Source organism: Adiantum capillus-veneris, chromosome 26, assembly GCF_014529385.1.
Source record: "Adiantum capillus-veneris isolate H3 chromosome 26, ASM1452938v2, whole genome shotgun sequence".
In the NCBI taxonomy this organism is placed as follows: domain Eukaryota; kingdom Viridiplantae; phylum Streptophyta; class Polypodiopsida; order Polypodiales; family Pteridaceae; genus Adiantum; species Adiantum capillus-veneris.
This window is the reverse complement of record NC_140956.1, coordinates 54,462,704-54,473,365: the sequence shown is the minus strand read 5'-3', so window position 1 is coordinate 54,473,365 and position 10,662 is coordinate 54,462,704. Positions and strand designations below refer to the sequence as shown.

Sequence of the window (10,662 nt, the reverse complement as noted above, 5' to 3'; positions counted from 1 at the left end):
GTGATTGGAGGGAACCTCAAGGCCAAGGTACTTAAGGCTCTTAAGAACTTCAAGTGTCTCATTGTTGTACACTATGCATGGATTCTCCTTATGGTTGGTTTTCACAAGCATAACCTTTGTTTTGGATTCATTCACAATCAGCCCACTATGCAAGCAAAAGTTCTCAAGGACAACCTTAAGCTTTTGTGCATATTCTAAAGTGTTTGCTAGAAGCACTACATCATCCGCATACAACAAAAGCATGATTACCACATTGCAAATAGTGACCTCTTCAATGCCTTCTTCTTGCATAAATTCAAGTACCATTTGTTCCAATTGATTGATGCATAGACCAAAGAGATTTAATGACAACGGACATCCTTGTTTAACCTCAATAGTGCTTACAATTTTTTTTGAAATTTCTCTTCCTATGCGCAATTGACAAATCACCTTGTCATAGATTCGAGAAATCGCAAGCATAAACTCACTTGGCACTTGGAGTTCTTCCATCCTTCTCCACAAATTGTTACATGGAATCATATCAAAGGCTTTCTTAAAGTCCAAAAAACAACAATACAACCGCTTGAATTTCAACCGACTTTCCTCCATGAGAGTACGAAGAGTGACAAGATGATCAATGGTGATGTGGCATCGACAAAAACCGGCTTATCCTTTTGCACGCTTGTCATTCTCTTCAGCCCAATCACTCAATTTTATCTCCATTATGCACCCAAACAACTTTTCCAAACAATTTTTCCATAAGAGACCCAATCATTATAGTCCGATAGTTCTTTACATTTTTTACATCCCCTCTTTTATGCAAAGGCTTAACCCAATTAGTACTCCAATCATAAGGCGTACCATGTTGAAGTGCAAGGTTGAACATATCACACATCCACTCATGGGTAAAATCTCCCGTCCATTTGATCATCTCCGGCTTGATACCTTGAAGATCTCCCGCTTTGTGAGTGGCCAACTTTTCAAGCCCACCACATACATCCTCAATAGTAAAAAAAGAGAGCATACATGGGAGTGAACCATAAAATGGTATTTTTTTAGCATTTGCTTCCTCATATAGTTGCCTACAATGTGTGTACATATCCACAAGACTCAAGTTGCCAAAATTCTTAACCCGCTTGCCCCTCAAGTTTCTCCAAAATCATCCACACCATGTGCCTTTTCGTGGACCTGAAAAAGTTACTGCTTTACTTCCAATCTTCTTCTCTTCCGTTGAATCAATGCCTTGTATGTATGCAAATGACTTTGATAGTTGTCTTTGTCCATAGTTGCATCAAGCTTTATCAAGGACATCTCGACATTCTTTATCAAACCATCTTTTGCGTGATCTATCTTTGTTGATACCATGGAGATGCTTTACGGCAAAGCATTCTTTGGCACAAGAACACATAAATTTCTTGAAAGCTTCACATTTAGCTTCCAATTGTGCGTCATATTGAAGCTTTGTCATCCATAACTTTTGCTCAATAATTTCAATGTACATTGGCATCCCTTTGAAATCCATACATAGTGATACTTTCTCTTTCCTTTGGCTGAGATTATAATACGAGGATGTGGATGACGCCGAGAAGTGGCCAGGTAACGTCTCTCTCTCTCTCTCTCTCTCTCTCTCTCTCTCTCTCTCTCTCTCATTGCCTCCACGTGTTCGCCTCCCATCCCCTCCAAGCTCCGGTTAGAGTAGAATCCCGAAGGGCTTCCTAGCTCACGTCCACGCTCACCACTGGGCTGGTGTCCGCTTGCAACCATGTGGACTGGCCGAAATGTCGCCTCCCATAATAGAGTAGACAGATACTAAAGATGTATTTAATAACGATTAATGAGGATAGTTTCATTATAGACAATAAAGTTGAAACCTAAAAAACAATCATTATTGTTGTTTTTATCAATATCAATGTTTTATTTTCATGTGTTTTAGTTTAAAAATACATGGGCAAGCTTGAAATAGGTTTAAAAAGTTGTGGAGACCTAAAAATAGGCTTTTTATGAGACGTAGGAATAGATTACTTGATTGTAGGTTTCTATCTCTGCCTCTGCCTACCTGTCTGCTACATAAGATCCACTTATATAATAGATAGTAAAGCTCAATGAACTATGGACATACTCATTGGCTTCCAAAATTTGAGAATAAATACCCCAACATATATCCTCTTGGGCCAAGAAACAATGAGAATGATTTGAGACTCACATTAGCTTTATCTTCAAAAACACTACCCCAAAAAAAAGGCACTGCTCATGGTGGTCCAGGACACGAGGGAGCCACAACAAGGATAAACCTTACCATCCATGATTATAAGGACATCGTATGCATACCAATGGTAGACTTTGAGTTGGCTTGCAGACCTCTCATTTAGCTATAGGTGTAGCGTGAGGCTTGGTTTTCTGTCTGATGGTGTCTCCCTACCATCACCTACTAGTAGGTGTTCTAGTTTGCATCCCAGGTTGCAATTATAAATTATTTAACACTAGTCTTGAGCACTTGATTACTCTAGAAATACACTCGTATGCATACATAGGCCAACATCTAGACTAGTATGTGTGTATTGAAGTACATGGGAAAGACCAAAGAAGTATGACTAGGAGTTTGACTTTGATTACCTTCAAAATTTGCATAAGTTCATTGGTCCAATCACGACTGGTAGGTCATGATTAGGAAAGTCACAAAAGTCACATACTTTCTCTGCAACCATAAGGATCAACTACAAAGAAGCAACATTTAGCAAATCAGTCGAGGCTAAAACATTGCCTCATGAAGCTACTTATAGAAATGATATGTACCAGCAGATAGGCTCCAAAACTGCTCCCAAACAAGTTGGTAGCTAGCCCTTGGACAACTATCGTTGCTTCAAGCAGATACTTAGACTACACATTCACATAAGGAGGAAACTCTATGAATCTTGGAAGAGTAAATGTGCAAAATAAATATGAAGGTCATGGACACAGAGAAAAATCTAATCAAATAAGATGTCTCATTGACCAACATAAAGAACGTGCATGAAGTGAGTTATTTGTCCGACCAGATGTTAGAGCCTACATAAAGGACCTTACCCATTACACACAGAAAAACTGAAGCTGAAGTCCTAGAACCCCATTAGATGTCATGTAGCTCCTCAGGATAGCTATCACTGGCTCCATTTTTTGCAAATAGCTTTCTTCATGAATTAATCTGAGTTTCCACAGCTAGAAATGATGAATATCATCAAATAGACATTCATAGGAGCTTTAAGCAACAAATTATTCGCAGGTGAACTCAATCTCAAACCAAAACTGATGCAGTGAAAAAGATGTCAAGACATGCTATGTCCATCATCTTATAATCTTGCTTTGCATTACTTGACCTCTCTAGTCACCATGGTAGCAGAGTTTAAAAAAAAAATTCATAGTATATTGATGCCTAGGTCGTGCACAATGGATGGTCTTGTTGAGGGGATAAAAATGCAGTTGTGAAAAGGATGAGTTCATTCATAGTACAAACTTAGGCACAAAATGCAAAGAAAACATTCGCACACAGTACACTCCTACTAAAATATCTATTTGACATATGCAACAACAGCACCAAAGACAACCCACATTGCAATGATTTTGCAAGACAAGCACATGAACAAAAAAGCTTACTTGAGTCACACCCCCAGGAAGAAAGCGGCAACGAACAGGACACGGTCGGCCAAGGTCACGAAGGTCATGAAGGCGGCAGAGAAAAAGACTACACTTTTGAAGGGCCCTTCTTTAGAAGCCTAGAAGGAACTGATGGGTTTGATGCATCAATGATGATCCTCTGATGAGTTTGATGCATCAATGATGATCCTTGATGAGTCCTGACTCCTCTCGTTCTGTGCTCACTACTTGCTGCAGTTTTCAACAACATCATTAATTACTTTGAAGTCATGACAAGTACATGTAGAGCTAGTGCACGTGAGCCCTTGATTTGCAAGTAGTTGCCAACAAGCTACAAACTTTTTTAGGCTATGGTCACACAAGGCTTAGTTATCAAATATTTGAGCAAATAACTAAGCCTCAGAAGCATTAAATGAAAAACTATGCCCACCCTTTGTAACTATACCGATTTTGGCATAGGTGTGAAGTTCAAGGATTAGTCATTAGGAAAAATATGAACCCCAAAAGGGCCTTGTAAGGATCCCTGATTTTAAGGGATTAAGGATGAAAATGTGTACGATCTAGGAGACAAGGCCATTGAATGAGATATTCTCATAGGATTTTTTAAGGCTATCATAAGCTTTTTGTAGGTTGAAATAGAGGATAGGAAGGGAGGATAGGTACATTATCTCTCTACCCAAAAGAGTGATGGTCCTTATGACAATAACTACCCTTCCCCCTTTATTTTTCCACATCATCAAGGGAGTCCATAGCCTCAACCCAAAAAATCACTTTTTCCAAAAACATTCAAAAAAACCTCACTTTCATTCAAAACTTCTCCCCAACCTATATGTATACCCAAAAATCAATTTTCTCTCTCAAATTCTCACTCCTAGACCTTCAAAATATTAAACTTTTCACCTTTTTTTATTTCCCTCCAAAATCACTCCCCTCTCTCTCTCTTGTCACTCCTACTTTTCAACACACACTCTTCCTCCTTCCCTCTCTCACTCCTCTCCCTTTCTCTTCTCTCTCCTACTTTTCAACACACACTCTTCCTCCTTCCCTCTCCTTGTTGCAGGTCCACTCCATATCTTTGTTGCACCTCTCCCCCCCATAATCTCCACTCCATAGCCCTCCTCTCCACTCGATAGCTCTCCTGTAGCTCTCCACTCCATAACTCTCCTCTCCACTTTGTAGTTCTCCATCCCATAGCACTTCACTCCATAGCTCACATCTCCACTCCGTAGCTATGCTGCGGCTCTCCAATCTTCCTTGCGGTGAGCTTTATTCCCCTATCCATGGAGCTAGGTGACATTACAAACCTCCCATCCACAGTAAGATCATCAACTTCGAAAACGATTTCTCTACATGTTTGGTTGCCAAGGGACTTTGCACCCTCAAAGCACCATTACTTGCAAACTGCACAACAACGCCGTGGTGTAGGTCACACCATTGTGGACCTTTGGGTGCATGGTTGCCTCTACACTAATGATCTAGCCATCAATATGCAAGCGATTATCGACTATTGGAGCTGATAGCACACAATGGTCTTTGCATCAATGTCAACTTCTTTCTCATACCACTAGTGGATTGCACGAAAGGATCGTTCATGCAGATGAGAAAGTGGAAACTCAAAAGCTACAGGTGGAAGAGAAGGATGCTAAGATTGCGAAGCTTGAAGATAAGATCCTGCATCTTAAAAAGACATCCTTAGGTGCAAGGAAATGTAAGAGGAGTTTCAATGCCATAGAGTCTTTAGCCCCCGAAGGCGATGCTTGCAAAAGAAGGGTTACAACTACAAGGTAAATTTTGCTACGCTCCAATCTGTGCTTATGTGGTAATGTTTTTGTCCATTCTTGTAGGAATTTTGTGATGATGTTTTTGTTCATTCTTGTAGTAATTTTATCCAAGAGCTGTGTAGTGGCAACAACCAGGAGGATCGCATCCATTTGTTAAGTTTGTGCCTCAAGAAATCGGATGTCGTAGCCCTTTAACGAGCACCAACTACAGAACATATATTGTCTTATATGGTCTCCTTAAGGATGCTTTAAGGGAAACATGAATTACCGAGAATGTTTTCCCTATAGCACTCAAGGTCAATCTTGCTAAGAAGGCCTTGAACGAGGATGTGCACTTTTGAATAGGAGGCTATTAGCACATAGAGGAGATAATGCCTTCATCCATCTTTACCAAGTGGTCCAAAAGGAGTTAAGAAACCTGCCAATGCAAGGGTAGGTGCAGATAGGCTGGACAAGGGATTTCCTTACTCAATGTCAAATAATATTTTTGTTGATTTAAGAAGGCTTGAAATGGCAATGATACATTTTTATGGTGTACCACCTAATGGTGAGGCTACAGTAATGCAGTCTTTTTTTTCAAATTATGGTTTTCCTTATTTTATTTTGGACATTTTGCAATGCTAGGTTCAAAGTTGGTGTTTGTGCTCAAGCTAGACAAGTGTCAGATTGTGAAGAAATGAAGTCTAGAAAGGATGAGTATTACTCTCATGAACGAGGCATTATTTCATACAAAACGTACATTTATGAACGAGGATTGTGCACCATCTTTCAGTGTGCAGTCGAAGAAAGAAATCTGGTGGCTTGGTGCTATTTGACGTTCCGAAGGAGACCCATGGAGTGCTTTCTTGGAGTTTTGAACGCATTTCATGGATAACAAATGTCATTAAGGCAGAGCTAGCTAGGGAAAAACTGTTGCGGAAAAACTCCAAGTAGATGGCATAGGGGAGTTTGAAATTGACTGGCACTTAGGTGGCAATTTGAAAACAATCAAGTGCATTCTAAGGTGCAAACAAGGGGCTGGAGCTTTGTATCCTTGTCCATTTTGCATTAAGGTCTATATGGGGAATGCATGCAAAATTACAATAGTCGACAAAACAGAGGAGATGACAATCCACAAACTACACGTGTGTGGGAGCATTCGATGCTACGATGTCCTATGTTGGAGGAGCCCCATCGTGCCACAAAAGATAGTGAATGGAAGTCTATAATTAACTTCCCTCGTGCATTTTTGCACACTTCATGCTTTTATGTGCATATTTGATCGTTTATTAAAGCTTCATATTGATTATGCCTTTACAATGAAACTTGCAGAGAGGTCTCTTGATGCTATCTCAAAAGTGTAAGGGCTCATAAATTCAATAGGTTGTCATGGGACCAACACCTCCATTATTGCACAGAAGAACAATGTACGCGCTCAGGAAGTGGCCCAACCAGTGTCCATGAGTGGACTAAAGGCAAGGCACTTTTTAAAGAGGGTTCGATCCAAGGAAAGTAGTGTTGCTGCCAAAACATCAACATCTAAAGGTGAATGAGAGTTGTGGAAGGATCTTTGCAAGTATACAATGGACAATTAAAAAATTCAAGTGTTGTGCTTAGCCGACAACATGTTTGGGTGGTATTTAACAAGATGGTGAAGATACTACGACTTGCAAGCACAACCAATGAGCAACGACAAGAAGTGTCGATTGAATGTGCAAGTTCATCGTGCTTGGCAAAAGAAGCCCGTTGACTGGCCCATGTTCGTTTCTTAGAGCGCTAGAGATCCTCACAAGGTCCAGTACGGCATGTAGTGTGGAGAGCATCAAGGACTAGGGTGGGAAAATCTTGGGCTAGGAGGTAGTAGGTGTATTTATAATCTCATGATAATGGAAAATCCATTGTTGCACTTGGTTGCACATGTTATCCCCGTAATCTAAGCATTACAACATATTTTATTGTGCCACAACCCTCTCTTTTTTTGGATCAAGTGTTTTCATTGTTTGATTTTTTATGCAATTTTAGAAGTAGACGTTTTGCTCTGTGTGTTTGAATAGTTCTCTAGTTTCATGTGTTTTTTTCGTTCAAAAGATTATTTTCTCATGCTTTTAGTGGCTCTTTTACACCATGTGAACCCACCCTTATATGGCCACATAAAGAAGGAAAACCCCCCTTCACAAACACATAGCACTCCCTCCCTCACCAAACACCACAAGCTCTAAGAAGTCCCCCAAACACACTTTCTAGATGGAAAGGACAAAACAGACTGCAAAGAAGAATCCAACGACCAATGAGGTGCACAGAAGGAAGAAGATGCGTGCAAATCAGCAACCAGAAGAGCTAGCTGACCTGGATTGCACAGAGATGGACATGTCCGATGAGCGTCTACTGTAAGAGATGGGGTGGACATCCCAATGAATCATAGGGTGGGCGGAAAGACGTTGCCAAGCCCGATGGATGCGATGCCATCTGGCCCAGGTCACCAAATTGTGGCCGACAAGTCACTACCTAGGGGAATGGGTACCAGCCTTTTGATCAACCCAACAATGATGAGCGAAGTAATGATGATGAAGATTATGATCCAAATGAAGATGCCACCGAGCCACCTCCCAAGCGCCATCGCAAGTCAAAATTCTACAAGAAGCTACAAAGAGCACGGCAACAAGGAGCTCAAAGGCCCCTACAATGCCAACCTCAAAGAGCACGACGATTTTGTCGAGCGTTTGCTAAAATTTTGCATTATCAAAAGACAACGGATCTACTTATCATGAAAGCACCATTCATGCAAACATGTAAGGAAGTGCTACAAAGCTACAACACAGAGCTTCGGATGTCTACAGTTTGCCCTCGAATCAATTTAGGAGGCTGCAGAGGCTTATTTGGTCAGTCTCTTTGAGGACACGTTCTTATGTGCTGTCCATGCCAAGCATGTAACTATCATGTCCAAGGACATGCAAATTTCACGTCGCCTAAGGCACGAGTGATATCCTTTGATATCAAAACCTCTTTTTGTAACTAACTGTTGTATTGGAATCAAGTTTTCTTTGGAACCCTTGTACTGGATTCAAGTTTTCTTGGGAACTCAATGTATTTGCACTTTGCAACAAATACAATCACGTCTCTTTTTGTCGCTCTATGTAAACTTAATGTCCACATTTAATGTCTATATTTGTCTACATTTATTTTGTTAAATGGTTGAAGGTCAGATGATAATCAACTATACAAAAGGTTCTCTAGATGGCATGCATAGCTTAGATGATGGCAACTAAGGCTAAAAAAATTTCTTGACTGTCTTGAAATTGTCCATTGGGTTTAAAAATTGCTCTGTATTTGACAAAATATGGAAATATTGGCCAAATTGGTTGTGTCCACAAGATAGCAAGATTTAACCAGACAGCACGCTTGCAAGGCATTTTCTCACTGCCTTGTGGACACATCCAATTTGGTCTAAATTGCCACATTCAGGGCACCTCTAGTACAAAAATGTAATTTATATGCCAGTTTTTGGACTATTTTTTTTCAATGTACAAAATCAACATTCAAACAATTAATACAGATCACAAATGGGTAGAATTTTCACAGATTGCCTTGTCACTGAACATGATCAAATCAGTAAATTAAAATTTGCAAAAGATCATGTACAAGAGATATATAATTTTCATTTAACAAGCTTGTACATCTGGCTTAACTATCTTTTGATAGGAGGCACTTTGCGATCTCTCTACGATGTTCTACAACATTGGGTAGAATGGATGTAAGCACAAAAGCAACTATAGCCTGGGCATTGTCAACCCCCAAGGTTGGACTAAGTGGTATGCATGTCATGACCTTGTGGCAAAAACTAATGCCAAAAGTGGCAATTGCAAGTGATTTTTTCACCAAAATAATTACATGGGTTGTTTGAGGGATGGTGGCTAAGCATAGGAGTTTACTTGTGGCCTTAAGCACCTACAAAACAAAATGGCCATTGGGGGAGAAATCCTTGTGTATGATTCACACATCCTGCATTGGTAGTTTGCCGATGTAGTGTGCAAGGGCTTCTTGAGGCCCAAACACCGTGAGCTCCCCCCCTTCCGGCTAGCCCACAGGTCCATGTCCAAAACATCCTGCAAAAATGGAATTAACCAAAAGCAAAGAAGAAAGGTTGAATTATCAATGTACAAGATGCTTAGTATTACCTCTTGTTGCTTATCCTCATAATCCATAGTTGGTGTGGATTCAAGTTTGATAGAGGATTTGCTCTCATCAACCTTGTGGGGCCTCCGCAAACAAGGTAAATCGGGGCAGATAGGAGTGTGAGGGTTGAAAATTAGTCCGATGCAGAGACAGCCATGCCTGAGGCATAAGGTACTACCTTGAGAGGGTACTGCCCCGAGAGGGGGCATTCGAATGCCCCTCGCTCATCTTCTTCAATCTACTCTTCCCAACCTTGACTTTTTGGTTGAAAGGAGAGGACCTAACATTCCTCCTCTCCTTTCAAAGGGCAATGCTTCCTTGGTGGGCAATGAAGGCATTTTTTTGCAGGGTTGCTCCTCCCTCATCTCCTTTGATCTACTCTTCATGATCTTAATTTTTTGGTGAAGGGTGACCATGTACCCGTCCTCTACTCCTTGGAGAAGGCAAGTGACGGTCCGTTTTGAGGGTTTGTGCTCTCCATAACAAGGGCATTTGGGCTTTGCCTAGTGGCAATGAAGCGTTTTTTCTTAACGAGGCTTGGCTCCCCTGTAGCCTACTCTCATTAGCTTGGATAGTGGATGACTTGATGCAGCGCTTCACGATTCCATCAAGGATTATACGCTCTTGTCGAGGCTTGACTTGCCTTTTGGTGATCTCTAAGTTTGGTAGCAAGAGAGAACCCCATTCCAGAGACACCACAACAAGAATTTAAAAATCAAGTAAAATCAAGTAAAATCAAGTAAAGGTAAATAATCAGCAATCAAAGAGATGGAAAGGGTGGAGAGCATCAAGAATGAAGTCAAGATTGGCAGGCCTTCCCTATGTTGGGTTAGACAAGACATTGCAAAAGAGTTGAAGGATAACCCAGAGACAAATTATAGATGGGCTAGCCAATCCCTTTTGTGGACCTAGGAGACCCCTTCTCCATTGCACCCAACCTTAGCACATAGACAAGGGTTATCTACATGGATGGATTTGAAAAAATAAATATCAATGATAAAGGTAAATGTCTCTCGGGGAAAAAGATATGGGTAGCTGATGAGTATACAACATTACAACTCAAAATCAGACCAACAAAATTAGCTAAATTCAAATAAACACTCCCAATGGAGAAGTATAC

At 40.7% G+C, this 10,662-nt stretch overlaps 1 pseudogene; it reads right to left on the bottom strand.

Annotated features, from left to right (window-relative positions):
- Positions 1 to 1,122: 1,122 nt before the first annotated feature.
- LOC147423474 (uncharacterized) lies at positions 1,123 to 3,677 on the bottom strand (annotated as a pseudogene).
- Between the last annotated feature and the right edge of the window lie 6,985 nt (positions 3,678 to 10,662).